The sequence below is a fragment of the Lynx canadensis genome, chromosome A1, assembly GCF_007474595.2.
Source record: "Lynx canadensis isolate LIC74 chromosome A1, mLynCan4.pri.v2, whole genome shotgun sequence".
Lineage (NCBI taxonomy): Eukaryota > Metazoa > Chordata > Mammalia > Carnivora > Felidae > Lynx > Lynx canadensis.
The window spans coordinates 201086622-201111615 of NC_044303.2; positions in this window are offsets into that span (position 1 = coordinate 201086622).

Genomic DNA, 24994 nt, shown 5'->3' on the forward strand with positions numbered 1-24994 from the left:
GGCTCTCTTAAAGCTGTGCTTCTTTTGCATGTTCTTTTGAAGATATTCCATACAAATTTATTTTTGATACTTCTCCTATAAGAATTTTAATAATCAACAATGTTTTGATGTCTAGGGAAAAGGAACTCTGGGATGGATATGAATGGTTTCCTGAACTGTAGGAACTATAGTCTCGGTAGTTATGATATGCTGCAGCTGTCTTGAAAGACCCAGTTGCTCGCATTTCTGCCCAACTTCCAGAAACGTCATCATGTTTGTAGCTTGAAATCAGCCAGGCCATGAAAATTGTCAGTTTTCTCCTTCCTTCCTATCCCCTATTGAAGAGATAGTTCTTAAATATCTTACTAGCACATGGCTAGCTATATCCAATTTCAAATTTGCTGTTACTTTTTTTCTGGCTAAGAATCCTGAGAAGCTGGTGTAGCTGTCCTTGAAATACTTAATGTCACCTACTCATCTCCTGCCTTAGAACACAGTCCTAAGAAGCAGAAGGACATAATGAATGGGAGATAAACGGTAGCTGAGAGTAAATTCCCCCATTGGTTGTCCCTCCCAAACATGTAAAAGAGGCCTCATAAGCCTAGAGTCATCTGGTAAAAAGAGGTCATTCCAATTCTATGAACGTGGCTCTTTGGGGTCTCAGAGGGGTGTGTGCCTGGAGCTGAGGAGGTCTCTTTCGAACGGGCAAATACAATTACCCAGCTTCAATGGATGTAGCTGCCATTTGAGGTTCACTGATTCCTCTTCCTCTCAACCTCACAGCCCCCACACCATGTCTTTGTCTCACTGCAGCCCATCACAGAGAGCTGTCCCAGATAACCACAAGTTAAAAATGCTTGGGTGAATTTGTTCTGGAAAGTGGGGTCTCTATCAAATTCTTATTTAAAACGTGTGTGCCCAGCTGGAGCATTTATTTATCTCAGATTGATAAGCAAGCCTCGGCTTGTTTTCATCGTTCCAAATTTGCTTTGACACAGAATGTTGACACTACCAACCTGGGCTCAAATTTCATCACATGCTTTTACCAAAAGCGTGGCCAGCAGGATAGGATTTCTCTAATGTGACAATACTTGAATGTACTATCCAGCTTTTAGTGTAACAGCATTTGAAAGGCTTGCTCTAACACTAAGAGGGGTTGTAACATTCTTGAACAGATGCAATTCTAAGTGCTGTGCCATTCTCAGAAAGGTAACCAGGAGTATGGAAGCTTTGCTTACTCTCTTTCAAATCCACAAACGATCACTCTCTCTCAATCTGCTGCTTCCAAAGGAATGTAGATCATATAAAGATGTATTTAAATATTTTCTCTTTCTTCTTTATCTGGTGTCATAAACACTGCATTTTATTTTTTTTGCGATAATTTGTAAAGTAAAGATGCGAAAATAAAAATTTTACCTACTTTATTATTTGTAAGATTGTTTCCTGACAGATCTGATTGTGACAACCAGACGAATATTAAATGCTGACACCTGCTATTAAGTTGGAATTTTTGATGAGGTTCAAAGATAGATCTCCATGACCTGGAAAAATAAATCAAGGTCACTGATTGACTCATGCAAAGTCTTTCAGCCATTTATATTACAATGTAATTATAGCAAACTGAAGTACAATTCTGGAAGAGCTGTAACCTAGTCACATTGATACATATGCATTGTATGATGAATAAATGAAAAGAGAGAAAAAGACAATATGCAGAGGAAATTGCTTATATTCTTTATTATAAGGAGATTCTAAGTACTGCATAGATACCTGAAAGATTAGTTTTCAGATACCCATTATTCAGTGATGTTCAGGTCATCTTGATTTACTATAATGTTGCTTGCATTCACTCTTTATTATTATTATTTGCATTTAAAACATAGTCCTATTATTTTACCTGATCTTAGAAATGAGCATTATTTCAAAACTGAAACACTTTCTGATTATAATAATGAAGAATATCTAAACATCCATTGGTATATCTTGAAGAAACATCAAATCAAAGTGTGCATTAAGGTTTCTTCTGCTGCAGTGTCTTTGGGAAATTGTGGGAGGATAGAAATGTTCATATTTCCAGAATCTTTCTGCTCATTTATTTCAGATTTAGACTCAGTACTATTAAGTCAGCTGCCCCCCCCCTTGTCAAGGAGCAGTAATACAAATGTACAAATAGAAGCACTGTATAGAGTTATGTGTGTTCGAGATGCAACTTCTTGTTAGTAGTATTTTCTTTCTTGGATGAAAAGGAAAGTGCTGATTGGCAGTCCCGTTGCCTGAAATATGAAGGAGAATAGTCAAGAATTTATTGGTTAGGGGTGCCTGGGTGGCTTAGTCGGTTGTGTCTGACTTTTGGTTTTGGCTCAGGTCTATGAGCTCACAGTTTGTGGGTTCTAGTCCTGCATTGGGCTCTGTGCTGACAGTGAAGAGCCTATTTGGGATTCTTTCTCTATCCCTCTCTGCCCCTCCCACACACACTCTCTCTCAAAATAAATTTAAAAAAAAGACTTTATTGATTAAAAAATTATAACATCAAGGGGTTACTTAGCCCTTCCCTTGGTTCTAGTCAACAGTAGTTTGTTTCCTTAGTTATTCTCTGGAGGAAAGAAAAAAAAAAAAGAAAATTTCAAGGAGCAAAGCTGTGGCTAAGAGGTATTATGACAAATTTCCTGTACCTGAGAAAATGTAAAATGGAGGACCAAGGTGGATTTGTTGTCTTTTTATTCTTTCTTTCTAATTCCAGGAGATTCCAGTACATTGTTGCACTTTAATAGCTAAATGAAATACTTAAACACAGTGTACATAGATAATTCTCATAAATCAAATGCCTTTTTTAGAGGTACACCTAAAATGTATTGTAGAAAACAAAGTTTCAGTATTGTTTAAAATGGATCCCTCCTTTCAATATGTATGAATTGCATGAATTTTACCATCTTTTTGACTATATGCCTTTAGGCTGTGTCCCCTAAAAATTTTATATGACATCCCCTTCACCCAAGATTGCATCAAGCTTTTTTTCTTGTAGTTGGTATGATGGAAACTCTCTCTCTATCTCTCTTTCTCTGTCTCATCTCTATCTCTCCTTCTCCCTCTCCCTCTCCCTCTCCCTCTCCCTCTCCCTCTCCCTCTCCCTCTCCCTCTCCCTCTCCCTATCTATTTATGTTATCTAGCAACTAGCTCTCTAGCTATATAGTTCTCCATAATTAATACTTTATAATGCTTGGTATACCCTAGCATGACCTCCTTCTTGTGGAGTATGTTATATCATTCTGGGGATATTCTTTCGTGTTTTCTCTAAAACCTCAATTGAGAATCACTGAATTAAAGTAATCTTCTTACGGGTCTTTTTGTGAAGGCATTTTTTAAATTAAAAATTTGCTGTTTAATTTACAAAGTAAATGATTTGAAAATTTTCAAAAAGAGTTGGAATTTTTAAGGTCATTTCTGGAAATAATAAAGAAATTAAAGTTACCTTCTATTGAACATTATAACCCAACTCAAAAGTTGTGAAAATAGAAAAATAATTTATCTCTTATTTCCTGCTGATTAAAATTTGATGTTGTGTCAACCTTAATTAAGACTTAATCTCAAATTTGTGCTTTTATTCTCAAGAAGACTACTGATGACTCACTATGTCATAAAGATGATTTAGCCATACTTGAGTGTATCAAGGAGGCAAGTTGTTTTCTCAAGAAAATACATGATTCAGTGCACACCACATTAAACATTAGAATAAGAGAAATGTATAAGCCAGTGAAATAAAATGAATTCTCATGTCTATAAATATTTACATTTGCAGAATGTAATGTAGGATGTCCTAAAATTTGACTGAATGGAACATTTGTCTCCAGGTAAGGGCGGGGGGGCACATAGCAACACTTTTAAAAAGCTGAATAGATTGCAACACTAAATCACATCAGATGCTGTAGAGTAGCATAAATAGGATTGTGTCTCTGTGCATTTTCAGTAGTTAATATGCAGATAGAGCACTTTTGTGGAATTAGTTTGGCTCCTATTCAGGTCCCAGCAATATCAATATTAAATCTCTAGTACAGTTGAATAAGTAGGGGATTAACATATTTCCAGATTCATTTTATTATGTACCTTGATGGTTGATTTCTTGTATTGAAAAAAAAATTACTTCTGAAGTTACTCCATAGATGAATAATTTCATTCTAAAGATATGGAAATTTGTACACATTTTAGGTATAACAAACCAACTTAGTAGCTTTAAGAAAAGTTAAAGGGGAGAGAATTCCTTTCTGCCTCATTTTAACATGACTAGTTGTCTATATTTTTGTACAAATGGAAAATTCTGGATACAGTTGATGAATATTCGCCTTGTTGCTAATTTACTTAAATATCACATTTAAAATGTTACTAATTGCTCTCCCTTTCTTTTTTTCCTCTGTCTTTTTTAGGCAAGTAGGTATAACAAAAAAGTGCATAGCTGCTATCCATAATGTTCCCTATAGCGAGTTCTATTTTGCTTGTGCTTCGTCTGCAATTTTCCTCTTGAAATTTGGCACAACATACATAAAAATTAGAATATCTGCCACTAGTATTGTAGATTCTGCCAGACAGAACCATCAATATGAAAAAGGAGGGAAAAAAACCCAAAAACAAAAACACTGCCTTTCATAGATCACACTTCAACCATCACAGTGACAAAATAATTGCAGGACCAGTAATATTAGTCAGACCACATGGGCACAGGACACCGAGTCTGTGACAGAAGCAAATGTGCTATTAAGAAAGTAGCCAAGTAAGGGCATGCTGTTCTGACATGTCGAGTGCTGCCTGTGAATATAGAATGCCTTCTTTGAGTGAATGTCAGGGCATGGTGATTACCATAATTAAAACATACACATATGGCACATTTGTAACTGTTTAAGGTTCCAGCAAGTAAAGATTAGTCACAACTGGAAATCTGCCACAGCCACTGTGGCCTAAAGACATTTCCGACTTCAGGTGTTAGAGGCAACACCCATTTAAAGAAAGCACAGCCCTAAACTCAAGGGGCTCTGTTGCCTCATGGGCCACCAGAATCTATTTACTCATGCTATGGTTTGAAAGAAAAAAATAAATAAACTCATTGGCTTCAACCAGTTTTATTTTTCTTACCAAGCAGCAGAAACTGAGAAGCTTTGGGTCTTATGTTTTATAGGGAAGTCAAAAAAACATTTCTCCCTCTGTGAGAGCCTAGCGATAAAATAGTCTGGAAAATCACATTAATTATTATGCATTGATGATTGAGTTGGTGAGCATTACATCAGGTAGTTCCTGGGTGTACTCTAACTTTTCAAATGCACCAATACCATGGTTATATGTAGCCTGTAGATTAGAAGGGTTATACATTTCCAGTACTTAGTTGATTTATTTAAAAGAAATCCACTGTGTAACTCACACTTTGCTTCTCAAATTAGCTTTTTGGCACAAAGTAAAAAGTTTTGTTTTGTTTTGTTTTATAACAGATTAGACTAATATGAAATGATGGTGGTTTGATGTAACAATTCAGTTAACAACCCAGGTAAAGTTATAGTTTTATTTCCCAATAATGGGTATTGCTGAGGAATACTTCTAGTCTATTTTTGAATAAGTCAAAATTGTGGAAAATTGTGGACACTAAATTGAAGCAGTTACCTGATTTAAAAATATTTCTTCTGGGGTGCCTGGGTGGCTCAGTCAGTTGAGCATCCTACTCTTGGTTTTGGCTCAGGTCATGATCCCAGCAAGGGTCATGGGATAAGCCCCACATCAGTGTGGAGCCTGCTTCATATTCTCTCTCTCCCTCCCTCCCTCTCCCTCCCTCTCTCTCTCTCTCTCTCTTTTTCCTTCTCTGCCCCTCACCCCTACTTGCACACTCTCTTCTCAAATAAATAAATTTAAAAATTTTAAATTAAAAAAATTCTTCCAAACCACTTCAAATAAAATGTAAATTAATTATAGTCACAAAAGTTATACATTTTATACTAAAATTTTAGACACTTTTTTTTAGAGAGAGGAAGAACAGAAGAGAGTGGAGAGGAAGAATGAGAGAGAATCCCAAGCATCTCCACACTAGTGTGGAGCTCAATGCAGGGCTCAGTCCCATGGCCACAGAATCATGACCGGAGCTGAAATCAAGAGTGAAACACTCAACTTACTGAACCACCCAGGTGTGCCTATTCCAAATTTTTAAACGAATATTTTGGAGAGAAAAATAATTCCTCATTTATATGAACTATCTGAGTAACAAATATTTATTAAATACTTGCACAATATTTGTTAAATACTTGTTATCCAAGGGGTACTAACTTACCCTAAGATACATTTTTGAAAAGTTGTGGCACCTTTCTTAAGGTCACAATGAAATTGGTGATATCTCCGGCATTTAGTGTGGGGGCCAGCCCGAGCCACCCTGCAATGCAGGGATTATTTGTCCCTTGCTAGCTAAAGTAGGCAGTTTCCACCTCAAACATCTTCATGTCTCTTCTTCTCTTAGTAAAACTTTTCTCTCACATCACAAGAGCTTACTCTGTCACAAGCAAAGGCAATCTGGAAGTCAGGAGTAAAGACTGGAGTGGGTCAAGGGAAGTAATGGATAAATGCTCCAGCTTTCTTATCCTTGGTTTAGCTATAGAATTCCGAAGCATGTACCACATGGTTTCTCATGGGGGCTGGTCCCTATTTACTCACAGAGGTAGCCTACATAGTAATTCCTCCATAATTCCCTTTTCATCTTTCCCTTTACTCATGTTCTTGTCTCATTGTCTGCTTTGGGGAGACGACAATCTAAAACATAGTCTCTCCTAAGACGGATTGTCCTGGATGCCTCACAACTATTGAATATTCTGCTGGGTATTCAGTAAACCATATAGGCATACACATGCACACACAACATATATGTGTTGTGTGTGCATGTGTGTGTAAACACATATATGTTGTGTGTGCAAACACATATAACAAAATATATATGTATATATATTTAACAGGTCTAGAATCTATGATTATAAAATAGATCTCACATGGTTTCAATACATAGCAAAATTTTCAAGAATACAACTATGGGGCAAATGGGAAGATTTTACTTAGTTTTGTTTCCATTTTCATCAAGAAATTTTTGGCATGTTGGAAAATCTTGCCACCATTAGTAGAAACTTGTCTTTTGAATAGACCATTGTGGCTGCAATGTAGAGAGCCTAATGAATAGGTGATTGTTGATCTTATTGACCAATTAGGTGTCTTGGGCAGTTATTACAAGGCACATAGTGGTAGCTTGGACTAAAGAATTGTCTTGGATCTGAAAATAATGATATAGTTTTAAGGGAGAGTGAAGAGTTAGAACTAATTAATATGGGTTGAGAGAAAGAGAAATGTATAAAGAGTGATTGCTAATCTTCTGGATGATATAACTGAATAGATGATGGTAGTGACATACACAGAGGCAAGGCAAAGTAATTATCTTCATATATGAATCCTGAGTTTGGTTTCTATAGACTGAATTTGAGCTGTCATTGAGGTATGCAAAAGGAAATGTTAGGTAAGCACCTGAATATTTATTTGTCTGGAAATTAGAGAACAGGTCAGATACAGAGACATAAATGTCATATATCATCATCCTTTAGAAAGGTAATAGATTTTGATGGCAGAGCTAGGATTGCCCAGGGAGAGAATGTAGGGTGGGACAAGAAGCTTGAGATGGAATTTTCTTTTTTTTTTTTAATTTTTTTTTCAACGTTTTTTATTTATTTTTGGGACAGAGAGAGACAGAGCATGAACGGGGGAGGGGCAGAGAGAGAGGGAGACACAGAATCGGAAACAGGCTCCAGGCTCCGAGCCATCAGCCCAGAGCCTGATGTGGGGCTCGAACTCACGGACCGCGAGATCGTGACCTGGCTGAAGTCGGACGCTTAACCGACTGCGCCACCCAGGCGCCCCGAGATGGAATTTTCAAAACAAGCTATAAAGCGGAAGCCAGTGGGGTAGGGGAAACCAGAAAAGGCATAATGATGACAGCCAAGGGAAGAGAGTACTTCTAGAAAGATTAAATGCCAAATTTTGCTTCACAATAGCAACTAAAAATTGCTAATTAGTTTTGGCAGCAGACAAGTTAGAAAGAACTGAATTCAAATTTTGGCTTCACCATTACATGTTTACTCTGTAAACTGAGGCAAGTTACTTATAATCCCTCCATCTATATAATCTAGATAGAATTATTGACCTCATGGAAATATTTTCAAGATTAAATGAGGTACTGTTTGTTTAAGGCTTATCATACGCTATCTTAATTAACAGAAATTTCATCAAAGGTAGAGGACGGTTAAGGTTAAATTTACAACATCCCCGTAACCTGTTCAACATTCAGTGTAACCAAGAGAAATTGAATTGCTGATCCCTACTGTAAAAGAAAGGTGGCAGATACAGGTAGTATAAAGGAATTTCTAAAGCAATTCCAATAGCTAAAAATTCAGTGAACAATGTTTGTTACAGAACCTAATTATAGTTAAACCACATTTATTGAGAATCATTGAGAAATAGTGGGATCATTATCAGGGCATTTTCTGTGCTATACTGTACTTTGCTACTCTGTTACTATACCTACTATTTATTTACATTTATTTTCAAATTTTTATTTAAATTCTAGTTAGCTAACACATAGTATAATATTGGTTTCAGGAGTAGAATTTAGTGATTCATCACTTACATATAACACCTAGTGCTCAACACACGGGCCTTCCTTAATGCTCTTCACCCATTTAGCTCATCCTCCCACCTAACTGCCTTCCAGAAACCCTCGGTTTATTCTCTATAGTTAAGAGTCTCTCATGGTTTGCTTCCCTCTCTTTTGTTCCCTTCCCTATATTCATCTATTTTGTTTCTAAAATTCCACATATGAGTGAAATCGTATGGTACTTGTCTTTCTCTGTCTGAATAGTTTTATTTATCATGATACACTCTAACTCCAGCCATATTGCTGAAAATCATGCCTGGTTTTAAAAGCATTTCTTATTATTATCTTCTTTCTCTGGTAGTCCATGGTGATTTCAAGTTGTGCCAGGATGCCTGTGATTAACCAACATTTCCTTCTCCTCAAACAGTCACTCTGTGCTGCTTTAATCAGTGATGAGGCTATTGTCTTTCCTTTTTTCTCATGTTATGGCTTGAATTTGGGGCAATGAGTAGCTTCTTTAGGCAAGTGTCTAATGTAGGTATGTATTTAACATATTAAATGATAGACAAAATTGCTGATTGCCATTTCTGGCTCAAGTTATGAATATTCACCTATGAATAGTCTCCACAATAATGATTTACTAGGGGCATCTGGGTGGCTCAGTTGGTTAAGCATCCGACTTTGGCTCAAGTCATGATCTCATGGTTCCTGAATTCTAGCCCCACGTTGAGCTCTGTGTTGACAGCTCGGAGCTTGGAGCCTGATTTGGATTCTGTGTCTTCCTCTCTGTCAGCCCCTCCTCCACTCATGCTGTTTCTCTCTCTCTCTCTCTCTCTCTCTCTCTCTCTCTCTCTCTCTCTGTCTCCAACACTCTCAAAAATAAATAAACATTAAAAAAAACTCAAAATAATAACTTATTTGATTTGGTCTATGGACCTTTAGTGTATGTACTTAAGAATCATCTGGGGAACTTGTTAAAAATTCTAAATATAAAAAAAAAGTGAAATAAAGAAATAAATTATGGGGGAGAGGAAGGAAAAAAAAGTTAGGGAGAGAGCCAAACCATAAGAGACTCTTAAAAACTTAGAATAAACTGAGGGTTGATGTGGGGTGGGAGGGAGGCGAGGGTGGGTGATGGGTATTGAGGAGGGCACCTGTTGGGATGAGCACTGGGTGTTGTATGGAAACCAATTTGACAAATTTCATATAAAAAAAGAAATACATTAAAAATATAATAAAAACTCTAAATCTCAGCCGGAGTTTCTAATTCAGTAGATCTTATTTGGCACTCATTAGGCAATTCACTTAAGCTTTAGTTTCCTTATATAGAAAATGAAACTCATAATAGTAGCTACATTATAGGTTTGTTGTGAGGATTAAGTGAGTCAATCGTAAAAGTATTAAGCACAGTACCTGACACATACCTAAGTGCTTGTCTTAGGTTGAGTTCCTTAGAAAACAGACCCTAAAACAAGGATTTGTGCAGTTGTCTTTTTGAGAGATGACCATAGGAAACAAGTGAATGATGAAGGAGAGAGAGGGGAGGGAGAAAAGCCAGTGGAAGGTGAATTAATGGACTGGTTACCACTGAGGGCTACTAGGGTTCAGTGCCATGGGGAACATTCTGAGGGGAACCTTAGATCTGTCCCACCAGAGGAAGTGGAGGCGTGGTAATCGATCCACTAACTCCTATCCCCAGCTGGTTGAAAGTTGCCTGGAGGTGATAATTCTTCTCGATTCTGGGCTCTACCTGTTCATGGATGATCATCTGTCTTCCTTGATTTCAGAAAAAGCCTTGCAGCTTAAAGCAGAAACACCACTGGCAATTTGATGGGGGCTTGGCATTGTGCATAAAACAGTCAACCAGAGCTAAGCTGAAATTAGGGGGCCTGAGTTATGTGACAGGATTCATCCCAGGCATCTGTGGCAATTATTAATTATGAATGACACATATGTGTTCCATAAATGTTAGTCATTATTTTCAGATTTTAGACATTGTGCTAAAATTCTTTATATGATTATTTCACTTACATTCGGTAAAACCCTTTGAGGTGTTACTATGTTTATTTCACAGAAACTGATAGCTGGAAAGATTACCTAAAATGAAAATGCACAATATCACGCGTAAGAAGAAGTAGGCATATTTTAAAACTAAGTTGTTTTTCATCATGACTATCTTTACTTCAATATGAACAAATCTGAACAGTGGTAAGAGAGAACAAAGACATATCCCCAGATTTTAAGGTCTTGAAGTCCTTATAGGAACAGCAGCAGGTTTATATAACTTTAAGATTCCAAAAGTTAAAAAAAAATCAGAGTTAAATCTTGCCCTCAAAGTCATCTAATAACTTAATTTCCCGATGGGTAAAGTTCTTTTTTGTCAAAGTGTTTAAGAATACAACATAAAATGGATGCTAAAATTATTTTTGAAGCTAATATAATAAAAATCAGAAAAGCACAGAAATAACCGTCCTTTACATCCAATAATTTTTGTCAGATATTGCTAAGAAAATAATTTTTATTATGTCCACTTTGCAAAAAAGAAAATTGATACACTAGAAGAGACTGTGTGACAAGCCTGGATTTACCGAGTAATCATCTTGAATTCAAAACAATTACTTGAAAATTTCAGCTTGGTGCTTAGTATCATGAAACAATACAATGAAATAAATTCCTTGTAAGATCTTTCCATATTCCAGCATAGAGGTGAAAGAATACCTCAGAAGGAACATTTTTTTTAAAAGACTATTTTGCTAAAATGAAACATGCAATCTCTGATATGCTGAGGAGTGATTTTGAAGTGGGATCCGGTGCTGTGCCTGCACTTGGGCTGAGCAGACCAGCTGTGCTAGTTGTTCTGTTGGAAGGAATACCTGCTGAGAGAGTAGCCTGCATGTGTTCCTTAATTTCCTGCATTATCATATCCTTATAATCAGTTTCTAAACCATGACGCCATTATGAAGACTGAAATACTAGGTGCCAGGAGAGTCTCTAGGAGATGTAGTTTGAAGTGGAATATTTTAGTTAGCCTCGTATCAGTCAGTATGTGTGTGTTTCTGTGTCTGTGTGTGTGTCTGTGTGTGTATGAATTTATACATATATGTATATACACGTAGACTCTTATGTTTGCCTTACCTAAGCCATGAGCCACTTATGTTAATTTATCATAATGAGGTCTCAGACTCAGATGGTCTTCAAGTAGTTAAGTAAGAAATATTATCTCACTTTAGAAGGCTGAATCAGACAAAATGTATTTGGGTTGTGCATACACTGTGAGAAGAAAAAAAAACATCATGTCTTACAGACACAATGCAGGGCCAAAATAATGGATACACCTTTAATTGAAAATGATATGCTTTTCATAATTTAATGATTGATGCTTCTTTACATGGGGGTGGGTGCAGGAAATAGACTGATCCATAAGAACCATATTTTTATGAGGGTCCAATAGTCCTTGTTTATCCTTTAGATATTCTTTTTAAAAAATATTTATTTATTTATTTTTTGAGAGAGAGAAGCAGAGCATGAGTGGGGCAGGGGCAGAGAAAGAAGGAGACACAGAATCCAAAGCAGGCTCCAGGCTCTGAGCCGTCAGTACAGAGCCCAACGTGGGGTTCGGACTCATGAACTGTGAGATTACGACCTGAGCCGAAGTCAGACGCTCAACCAACTGAGCCACTCAGGCGCCCCTATCCTTTCGATAACCATGAGCTGCCATTTTATTCCATGAAGTTTTGCATTGCATGGAGACACTATGGGCTTTTACAGTTAATGAGAACTTAGTTTTAACTTCAGAGAACAATGATTGTTATTATTAAGAATACTAATCCATGTTTTCTAGAACATTTTGATAGGGTTAAACAGTAAAATTTGTCTTCCTTCCTTTATACTTTTCAATTGCTGTTATTGATAAAACTAAGTTTGTATTGTTTAAAACAATGTATTTTATTGTCAAGAGTTGTAAGCATGAGTGAAATGGAGGATGATAGTATGATATAACATAAAACAACGACAACAAGATAGGGTGTCCAGAAGAGAAGCCCATGTTCAGCCCATGAAAATTAAACGCTTAGATTAGGGCATATTGGGTCTGAAGTGGTGAAGAGAAATTCATGTGGAAGAACCAGCAGGTCATTTTTGCATGCTCTGCTGGTTGAGGCAACCAAATGCTCAGATTCCCTCAAGCAAATTAATAATGTTTACTTCTTCATGTTTGAAGTAACCCTCTGGATCACTTTTAAAAAAAAAGTTCAAATTAATTTGGCGGTAAGAATCAAATGTGAGCAGCAGTAGTAGCAAGATGAAAAGCCTTAAATGTGTGGGCATCTCACTTGGAGTGGACCCAGGTCTGGACGATGCATGAAGGCCACCCAATGAAATAATCTAGGCCCAAAGTGCCCCCTCTGAGCTAATGGTACTTGTATATTTCCAGACTAAATTTCTTTCTAAAGCCCTTTGGATTAGTCCATTTAAATGACCCTAGGGAATTTACTCTAAATATGCTAAAGAGCAGTCAGAATTTTCCGAAGCAGTGTCTGCTCCTCCTGTGTTCTTGATGTCAGGGAAGAACATCTCAAGCCTATAAAAGAAAGTTCTAGAAACTGTGTATTTTTAAACTGTAAAGGACTTTTTTTTAAAGCAGTATGAATGAAATATTCTTTTCTCTTTCCCTTCAGCTTCACTTGGAAATGGCCCCAAATAAAACTGTAGTTTATAATTTGTCATTTTTACCATGTATGATTATTATATCCTATGCTCTTGGATTAAATAACACATGACTAACATGTCTTATGTTTCTTTTCCACTCTAAACCACCCTCAAAAGGAACAAACAAATCCCCCAAACTGAATAAGTTGTTCTGTACTTATGAGGTCCTCAGCCACGGACTGGTGGTTTATCATTCATGATGGCAATAAATTTCCCCAGACAGACTATCGATTCTGTCTCTACCATATTCAATGAACAAAGAATTTCATTTTACACTTGATAATATTGGCCATGTGCTCTTCTGTGAAAGAGATGGTGTTTGAGGTGTGTTCAAACATTTTCATAAATTAAAACTTGCAGAGTGCACAGTCTAAGTAACAGGCACTATAGTCCTAAGCCCAGTTATGGAGGAACCAGGTCTGTTCCTTCCCGCTTCAACTTATTTCATTCCAAAAATTGGCTGTTAAAACCAGAAAAATTGGGGGCGTCTAGGTGAGTCAGTTGGTTGAGCATCCAACTCTTAATTTCAGCTCAGGTCATGTTCCCAGGGTCATGGGATCGAGTCCTGAGTTGGACTCTGTGCTGAACGTGGAGCCAGCTTGAGATTCTGTCTCTCTCACTCTGCACCTTTCCCCCACTTATGCTCTCTTTTTCTCTCTCAAAATCAAAGAAAAAAAATTGTTAAAGGGAAAAAATAATTAAAATTATAATGTTTTTAAAATATGTTTTATGCTTATTTTTATTTTTTGAGAGAGAAAGACGGAGCACAAATGGGGGAGGGGCAGACAGAGAGGGAGACACAGGATCCAAAGCAGGCTCCAGGCTCCGAGCTGTCAGCACAGAGCCTGATGCGGGGCTCGAATTCATGGAATGCGAGATGATGACCTGAGCTAAAGATGGACGCTCAACCGACTGAGCCACCCAGGCACCCCTAAAATTATAATTAAAAATTAATTTATATACCTTAAATATTCTTGCTTCTAAATGTGCTGAAAACTTGGTATTTATTTATCCATTATTTTTTTCATTTTGTGCATGTTTGCTATATGGTAAAGTACTTCAATAACTAAATCCAAAAGAATGAAGTCGTACTTAACACAGTATTATAGTGATTATTTGAGGAAAAAACTAGTAAATATTTACTTCTATGAATCATTAAGTTAGATTCTTTCTACTTGATTCCTTAAGTTATCAGTCTAATATGCTATTTACCTGAGAAACGATAGCCATTCTCATCAGTCAGCTAGAATTGAAAACTGGGGTTTGGAGGGTTTAGCCAAGTGTTACATTTTGTCGATGTTTGCTTTTTCATATCCCTTATTATAATATTAATATTTAAACAAGAACAATAGTATTCAACATACGACTATAATATTCCCTATATATATTTATGCTGGAGTCCACGAAAACATAATCTAATACAGTATCTGTATGGGGATTGGATTTTATAATTTTGTTGTGAAATTTTAATTCATTATTGACCAGAGCATTTCCAAGATGTTAATATTGAAGCTTTTTTTAACCATAATGCCAGTGCCCTAACCAGCTTATCAGGGTGACTGAGAGTTAAAGATAGTGCATATAGGGGTGCCTGGGTGGCTTAGTGGGTTAAGCGCCGACTTCCGCTCAGGTCATGATCTCCGGGTTCATGAGTTAGAGCCCCACGTCGGGCTCTGTGCTGACGGCTCAGAGCCTGGAGCCTGCTTCAGATTCTGTGTCTCCCTCTCTTTCTGCCCCTTCCTCGTTGGCACTCTGTCTGTCTGTCTCTCTTTCTCAAAAATAAAATAAACATTAAAAAAAATTAAAGAAAGTGCATATACGTAGCTGTTTCTTCACCCACACCTCCAATCCAACCATACTAGAGAGATGGCCATCATTCTGTTGCTAGACTAGTTTTCTGCTCCACTTCATTTTCCTAGTATGTTGCATGCAAACCCTTGCAGATGCCTTCGGTATTTACTCCATCTCTTATTATATTGCACAAGCTTCAGTGTCCTAACACAAAAAGATCCCTGTACCTCCTGCTCCTGTAACTGTTGCTATGGCAGCTCTGGTTTTCTGAGCTACACGGACTCACGTTTCTTTGCACGGTACTGTGCGTGATATTTCTGTATTGAATTCCAGTTTGTTTTCTTTCTTTGTTGAATTCAACTACTGATACATCTAAACTTTCTTCTTTTCGTTTTAGTTTTCTTTCTGAATTTGGCAACTATTTTCAAGATTGAGCTTTTGTATTTTTGTTTTTTTTGTTTTCTTCTGTTTTATCGAAGGACATACACTTATAAAAATCTAATACGCAAAAATAAAAGAATATAACAGTTAACCTAATTCACATTGGTCACACAGGAATAACAAATTTTAACATTAGGTCTCCTCATGTATATGCATATATTAATATACTAATAATAATAACAACAGTAATAACTATTAATTCTCCTCACATGTATGCATATATACAAAAGTGAAGACCCAATGAGATAATAAAATGTGATATATAGGCAGCAAAAATAATTTTATAAAAATTCAGTTCAAAAAAATTCTCTCTCTGCCCCTCCCCTGCTCACATTCTCTGTCTCTCAAAAATGAGTAAATATTAAAAAATAAAACCACAGAGCTAATAAATGGACCACTGCCACTTATTTCAAAAAGTTTGGAGTCTAGTCTCAATACTCACATGATCTTCCCTCCTTTTACTAAATGTGATTATTCCAAGATCTACCCACTAATAGTGAGAATTGTTCATATATTTGAACATATTGTTTCAGAACCATTATGATTAATGTGTCACTATTTTCTACATTTATGTAATATGTGAGAAACCTGATGTTTACTCAGCTTCTGGGTTCCAAGCAGGGAAAAAAAAAAGCCTTTCAGTTTTGATTAGTCAACTAGAGTCAGCTTAAACAGAACATCTACTCAGGGGGCATTTTTTAATGTACCATCTTCAAATGATTTAATGTGTTTTCCATGATTATCTTTGACACTTTGGATAATTAACAAACACATTTATAATTTTTGAAAGGGCTAGGATACTCTTCTTCCTAGATGATGAGAAAATTTGACTTAAAATTGTGACTGTCATCTGACTGGTTAGTGACCAGGAAGTCATCTACTAGCCACCATTTAAAAGGAGGAAAAAATCCACCAAAATATTTCTTCAGATATTTAATTGACCAAGATTATATAAAATCTTATTTTTACTTATAAATGTAACATATTTGGAAGCTTTATTAGCCCCTTCACATAATTGAGATATTGTTTTTTAGAAAAGTATAATATATATGATTATGATTATATATTATCTTGCTATTATCTTAGTGTATGTAAGATTATTATCTTATATATAGTATATATAGAGATAATATATAAGAGATTAATCGTATATATGATTTTGGTGGTGAATAGTAATGGTTAGCCTAATCAATATACTGATAATAATCTTGCTCTTCTGTGAAAATGACACTAAGGATATTCATGTAACTTGTGCTCATCCTCTTGTCCACAATTTTGTCTGTCTACATATAATCAGGAAACTGACCTGTGTATTCTCTATTCTGTCTCTTACATATGTCTCTGACATGTAGTAAGAATTCAATAAACACTACTGACTGAATGTATTAGTTCTAGAGCCAAAGGTTTTTAAGAAGTATATATTTATGTCCCTTCCATATTTGTAGAATTTTCCCTGATGATTATTTTTTAAAGAATAATATTTTCATATGGTTCAAAATGTTAAAAAGAATAAATATTATGAAATTATGTATTTCTTATCCCTGCCTCTAAGATTTCCAATTGCCCTCCCTAGACTCAACCAATGCTATTAGTTCTTTATGTATGTGTTAAAAAATACTTTTTCATACAAACCTGGTGGTATATTCCATATGTCCACATGACTAGTTACAGAAAATAGAATCTAGCTAGTTAGCTTAAAGAGAAAGATCCTTACTAAAGTATATAAATAATTCACAGAAATATTGGGATGTCTGAAGAAGAGACTTGAGGCTGAAATTCCGAGGATACTCTGAAAGCCATACCTTTTCTAGAACCAGAACTGTAAGAGAAAGTTCTAGCATTTATCCATGATTTATACAACAGCCACAGTGCCTGTGCCTGGATTCACATTACAACATGAATGCCTTACATTCTGCCACTCCTCTCACTCTCCCTAGGAAATCTCAAGCTATCTTCATATTTCAAAAGATTATTTTTTTTCTCTGTATGGATTGGTTCTTAACAAAGGTCTATATGAATACATCTCATTGATAAGGTGAGATATTTGGAACTCTAGCTCTTTAGGTATCAAGAAAACACATTTTTCTTAGATTTATATATATTTTGTCTTGGTTGTTATTTTTTTCCCTTTTCACTTAATGATAAATCTTGAAACTTATTTTATATAGCATATAAAGATAGTATCACTCCTTTTACTGGATATACAGTCATCCATAATATGGCCTTAATGTGGTTTATTTAATCTGCTTTAGTCGGTGGACAGTTGTGTCATGTCTGATATTTGCAATTATAACCAAAGCTTAATTAAATAACTTTTTATCTACATTTCTTTTATTTTTTGCTTGCTTTTGAGAATGGCTTTGAATAAAATGCTAAAAGTGGCATTCCAAACACAAGCTCGTATGTACCTATGCATCTTCAACTCAGTAGTTCAGAGAAATCAATGTTCTGTGGAATGAATCTTTGATTAGTGGGAGAAGAGAGCCAGCAGAGAAAATCTTCTCTCTCCTTTTCCTGCATGTGTGATCTGAGAATCATGTGTTTACATGGTCTTCTGCAAGATGGTCTCAAGAGATAGAGCAGTTTGCTTGATGTCAGGTGGTTGCTGGTCTGCTAGCTCATCTGGTGTTGGCTCTTTCTCAGTTCTCAGTCTGATTTCCCTTTAACCTGACTTGTTGCTTGGCATTACACTCTTTAAGAAAGCACATAAGCTTTCACCTCATGTTCTTTTGGGGGAACCCAGTATAAGCAAGGAGACATAGAATAAACAAAATATATGAATAAAAGACATACTGTGTTAGATGATATAAGTGTAATGGGGGGTGGGGAACAGGGTAGGGAGAGAGCTGAATCTCGCAGGTAAACATTACTGCAATGCAATAAATGTCATAGTTTGTTGTCCAGATCCGTCCTTCTGGACTGAATAGTCATTCTCCCAGACAATGGAAGTGTTGACAATTGTTGGGTTTCACCTAAATCTGTTTCTGAGTATTACACTTGGTTGAAGTGTGCCATCTTCCACAGTTACACTTCTTTTCCCAGAGTGCGTGTATCCAGTAAATGGAAAATGTGGGATATAAGATCTTGGCTACCTTGGCTCAGTTGTGGACAATTTCAAAAGACCATCCCAGCTTCAGAGCTTCCTGTGGTATCTCCCAACACCTTTTTTTGGAACTACTTTATAGTTTAACTCATCCCTTTGTCCAATCCTGTTGTATTCACTTTTTAATAGGTATTGCTCCTATGGGCACTCCCAGTACATATCTTGCACATTAATCTCTGTCTCAGATTCTGTCTACCAGGAAACCCTACATAAGATACTATGCAGTGATTTGCTAGAACACTGAAATTCAGATGAATTCCATACGGTGTGGTCCAGTTTATTGCCCCAAGTGCTCTCTAATCCTGTCTTGGTCGTGCCAGGTCTTCCCCCAAAATACCCAACTTCTCTTACTCACTAGAGGTCCTAAAACTCTGACAGGGCCTAAATTAGTAAAATATGCACAGTTGCAAACCAAGATTTGACTATAAGTTTTGACTTTCAAATTCTAAATTCTTTGTAATGTATTTAGATGGCGGCATCTCCATTGCCACAGTCATCCATGATTATGTGTAAATGACAACGTAAACCAGTGAGAAGGCACATTCTCTTATATCTCTAGTTTTCAGAATGAGAAGAAAAAATATTTTATAAAGACTGCTGTTGAAACAAAGTATTTTTTACTGAGACAGCAGATATATGAGTGAAATATATGGATGAATGGATAGATAGTAGTTATATACATGCATAGAAACATAATTGTTGTGCTTTTGATTAAGAACAGATCTCATCAATTAAAATAACTAAACATTGTTGGTTGATTATCTATGGGAAAGTATGGTATAAAGGTGCCACATTAAAAACTTGGAATACGAAAACAACCCATGACATAATAATAATCTTTTAAATAATAGCAAATTTTTAGTTGTTATAATTTAAGTCGTCAATACTCCATAGCAATCATTTCTTGATTTTAATAATTCATATGTATTAAAATAGACATTATTTAAAGAAACACTAACAGAAGAGTAAGTGGCTATGGACTTCACCCCCTTTAAAAACATATGAAGCCACTTCTAAATTTCATTTCTGCTAATATTACTAATTTACTCGATATAGAAGGCTGTCTTTAAGAGCAGGTTTTTCCAATTTTAGTTTTAAAATTAAAATTAGAGAATGATCCTTTATTAAAATGATGGTGATAAGACATTTTAAACATTAATACAGTAAAATAAAAAGTTGCCAATGCTATGTATGGACTATTATTTTTGTTGCTGATAATTACTCTTTTTCAAATCCCAGAAATTTAGGCATTTGGTCTGACAAGATTTTGCTTCTTTTTTCAGAAGCAAAGCCAACATCAAAGAGTATAATACTACTGACAAGAGATCAATTATTGAAGGTTTCTTCATTTATAGCTATACAACTTAGCTTTTAAGATATTTAGGATATATAAAGGACAAGATGTGTAAATTGATGTAAATATAAAATGCTATGCACTTGCAGTATTCTCCACTGTATTACAGGGCTAATTTCAAATTCACTGATTTTAGAGGGAGTGTTCTTAGCATTGATGTCACTGATGATTTTAGGTTAAGAGAGTGCTAGATTTGTGGACTGATAAACACAAATGGGAAGAGAAACGTTCCAGTCAGCAAGCAGTGCAGCAGGGTGGTTATCGTGTCCTTGTAATCTTGATAGCGTCTTCCAGGAGACTTCTGGTGTTAAACTCCTCTGGAATCAGCTTTCACCTGTGGGGCCTGGCAACAGATTGTGCCAAAGTCTGACAAGGCTCCCTGGAGGCCGTACTGCTCCCGGTCACCATATGGCCTGAAAGGGCTTTTCACATGTTACAGTATTCTCCGGTCAGGTCTTCTGGCTAATCTTCAGAGTACATTCTTAATCTCATGAACCTAATTATCTGTAAAGAACAGTTTAAGGGGTGCTCCTTAGGCTTACTCATACTAGTCCCTGTACTTTTATTATCAGAGGGCATATATAACTCTCATCATCCAGTGATTACATTTTGGCTTTGAAAGTGTATTCCAAGAAGGATTGAAAGGATTATTCATTTCCATGGTGATCTGTGTGTCCATTATTGATCATAAACACCAATTTCAATGCCTCATTCACATTTTCAGAATACCTCAGCTTTCACATACTTGTTAAATGTTCATGTTTTACCTAGAAGCCATAGGGAAACGCTGAATTCCTACTAGAGACCAATCTCAAACAAGTGCTTTTAGGATTTCTATAAAAAGAATTTGCTCTCGTGTTGTATATCAGAAGCATATAAATGGGAGATGCGTTGTTGATTATATTTTAATCTCTTCACAACTCTGCTCTGATTACCTTTTTTGTTTGTTTGTTTTTTTAAACAACAAGCATAGGCTCTGAGGTGATTGTCCTTTTACAATGTTCATACCTGATGCTGTGATTACAGTTTAGCCATCATGAACTATGTTATGTGAATGAAGAGGGACTGAGCTAACACAACACCAAGTTCCTTTATCAAGAAGGGTATGTTCCTCCCCATATCATGGATAGTCACATTCCAGGCAACAACACAATGACAAGTGACCCTATTCCTTAACACGCAAATGTTCAAATAGTAAACAGATAAAAAATAAAAATCTCTCATTATGAAATGCTTAATGTAAGTTTATGGAAAGGTAATATGCAGTTAAACTTGCAACAGTCTATTACTCTAACAGATATGCACACAGTATACTATTTCCACTAAATTTTGATCACTAAAAATAGGTCCTTATTCTTGTAATGATATATTGGACCGAGGTAATAATTTAAGTCAAAATACATCTCCCCCCCCCCAAAAAAAAACAGGTAAAATGTTTAATCAGGTGAAATGTCAAATAGCAAATAGTTCTAGTAAGCTAAATGCCTGCAGTAGCCTTCTCATTGAATTAAATAACCAGTATTAGTAACCTATCAAGGAATAGCACTTTTAGAAAATGTTATATAAAAAAATTAAATATTCAACTATTTGGGCTAAGAAATATGCTTGAAGAAAATGCATGGTAATAAATCAGTGTAACAAGTAAACTTTCAAAGTATTATCCTAATAGCTGGACAGCCACAAACAGAAGAGTTAGAGATACCATTGGATGGAATACAGAATTCATACAGGAGAGCAGTTGGTAACACCTCTGGGACTAAATCACTCCAGACATCACTAGCCTCATTGTCCCACCTCTACTCCTTTAAATGAACCTTTAATAGGTTCATTTGGTAATGCGCTGGAAGGGGAGAATAGTCCTGAACCCCAGCTGCACTGCTCATTCACCTGTGCAAACAACTTGAACTTGACTTCTCTCCAAATGGTTTCCTAGTAATCTTCCCAATGTACAGCTGCTATATATAAAACATGAATTACAGTAGAGAAGGTCCTGCTGTGTTGTGAATCACAGTGCACTCGACCACATTTTAGCAGGTTGTGGATGAAAAGAATAAAATGTCTGCAAACGCCTTGTTCTGTCCCCTTTTCCAGCTGGTAAAGTCAACGCATGGCAGCTTCCTGGATGCTTTATTCTGTATCCAGCTGTACTAGATAGGACCTGTTCCATTCCCTTGCCACCCTTTAGCGTAAAAATAAATGGTAAAGAGCATCTTTCCTTTTTTGAGGCGCTAGGGGCCAAATCAATTGCCTAATCAAGTGAAAACAAAACATCTGTGATGTATGAAAGGGAGGGTGGCTTTCTCTGGAGATTTTTATAAACTGATTAAGTCAGGGCACTGCTAATCCTCTATCCTGCACTTCAGATGTTCCATTGACAAGGAAGATCAGAATGAAAAGATAATGGTTATGTCACCAGCATGCAATAAACAACCTGTGAAGAGCCAGCAGAGGTTCAGAAATGTTCCCATTACAAATGTAAATGTGAACTTTAGCAATGGGGCTGCAGAACACTGTGAGAGACGCCTGCCTCTGTGTCAAGAAGATACAAAGGAGAGAAAAACAGAAAAAGGAGCTTATTCTAATAACATAAGACATCAATTCCCAAGTGCTTATCATATTAAGTTTAGGATATGTGAATATGACATGATAACATCTGTTCTGCTTAATCTTAGAGTTGTTTTGGACCTTAAATTAGATATTTTGAAAGTGCTTTTTACAATTCAAAGGAGTCCCACGCAAATGGTAGTTGTAAATTGGCAGAATCGTACATGAATGAAATCAAGTACTAGAGAAAGTTTAAAGAGTGAAGCTCTCGTTATACTAGCTCATAGGATCCAAGTTATGCATTAGAAGGAATCATGGAGTAAATCAGACATTAGGGTTTGGGTTCATACCCAAACAAACCCATACATACCTGTTTATCTATAGACCTAAGTACTTAATGCTCTGTACACACATTCTTCAGGTAGCAAAATTCCTTTAAATGTTACTTCCATAATAGAAGTTACTTCTACCTTTTAGTTCTACATACCAGATAAATATGAAAGATGTTAAGTTTTTTAGAAAAAAATAAACTTGCAGCAAGCAAGAAAATATCATAAGAATAAGGTGGCATTATTATTAAAAGGTCAATTGAAATGATTACATACATTCTGGCAAAGGGATAATTAAAAGTAAGTGCATTTTATTTTTATCCTGTGCTAATTTATAATCTTTTCTGGTCATTCAATATTGAAAGCAATAGGAAAACTAGAATTGCTAACATACTAAGAATAAACACATATGATGGAAAATGATAAATTTTGAGAATTACAATAGCTATTTCGCTCAGGTAAAAAATGATTTATCAGAGGGGACACAAAGATTAATAAGTTATTTTTCCTATGCTTGGGAACTTTACAACCATGTAAGAAAGAAACATAAGTAAATATGTAATAATGATACAATGCTGAAAGTGCTCTGACAGCTGGGAACATATAGGGTGCTATGGGAGGATAAAGGAGAAACAAAATACCCAAGTTGGGAGCAGAAAGACAGGAAAGGAGGAAATGATGTTTGGTGTTAGTTTTTAATATGAAAGAAAATTACTAAGCAAAGAAGGTAGGGAGACATTTCAGACAGAGAAAGTAGCATGTGTGAAAACTTAGATGCATGAGATGTCATTACTCTTTAGTAGTTCAGGGTGATTGGCTCCCAGGGAGTGAAGAGGGACCTCAGAGAAAATAAGGATAGATACATAAGTAAGGGTCAGATCTGAAGAATTGTGTTTACTTTCTGTGGAATTTGGACTTCTGCTTAAGGATTTAGTTATCACATAGTGGTAAGCATATAGTACATACTTTAAAAGATTTGTTGCATGAATTCATGAAAAGTTCTTGGTGATATTTGGTCAGATGTGCATTTTAGAAAGGTCAGTCTTAGCAGTGTGGAGACTGGATTAGATAGCTGATGTTCTGGGCAACAGGACCAGTTAGGAATCTGTTGCATGAAATGGCCAAGAATGATGAGGACTTGAACCAAAGAGGAGGCCATGGAGTTGAAGTGTAGTCACTATTTTAACCTGTATGGGAGGTAGAATCAATAGTGTCTGAAGGCAGATTACAGTGGAGAGTTCAGGGTTCAGTGCTGTTTTGAAATACAACACACGTGTGTGTGCACGTGCGCGTGCACATGCACGCGCGCACACACACACACACACACACACACACACACTTATTCTAGATAGATGTAACTTCTCTAGACTGGCAAACAAGAAATAGCCTTGTCAAAAAGGTAGGGTGTGCTTTCCTTCTGCTTGATGGAGCACAGACACACAAGGCATAAAACTTGGAGAGCAGAGTGTAAACTAGGTTTCAACCCCAATTTGTCATCTCAACTGGACACCTTTGTGCAGTGCACAAACAGTACCATCTTATATGGCAGCCTTAGTGGGATGAATCTCAGATTTCTGACATGAATTATCTTCATCACTAGGATGCAATTTACTGAAGGAAGAAGGTCATCTGGAAGAGCAAATTTGGGGAAAAGAATGATGTTTGCTTGAAACTTCTTGAATTTGGTGTGTCTGAATACATGCAAATGAAGATCTCTAGATTTCCATTTAAAATATGGGTTTGCAATTTAGGAAATTGACTTGAAACTGTGAGTTTATTAATGGAAGAGAGTTACTTGGATGAAGTGGTTCCAAATTTTCTCTTTAGGACTATCTTTGGATGACAATGTGATTGGAAGTAGAGAGAATGAGCATTTAGAGATTGTGGTGATTAGAATGATCAAAACCAAAAATGAGGCAGTAAGTACCATAATCTGGTGTTAAGGAAGGTCAAGGTCAAAAGGGTTTTAGAGGATTTGCCACCTAAGAAGTAATTGTGACCTGCCTAGGCCAAAAAAAAAAAGTGTGATGATAGAAGCAGTAGGTATGCTGGCGTGGGTTTATTTTGTTTTGTGTGTGTTCAGAATAATCTGTATC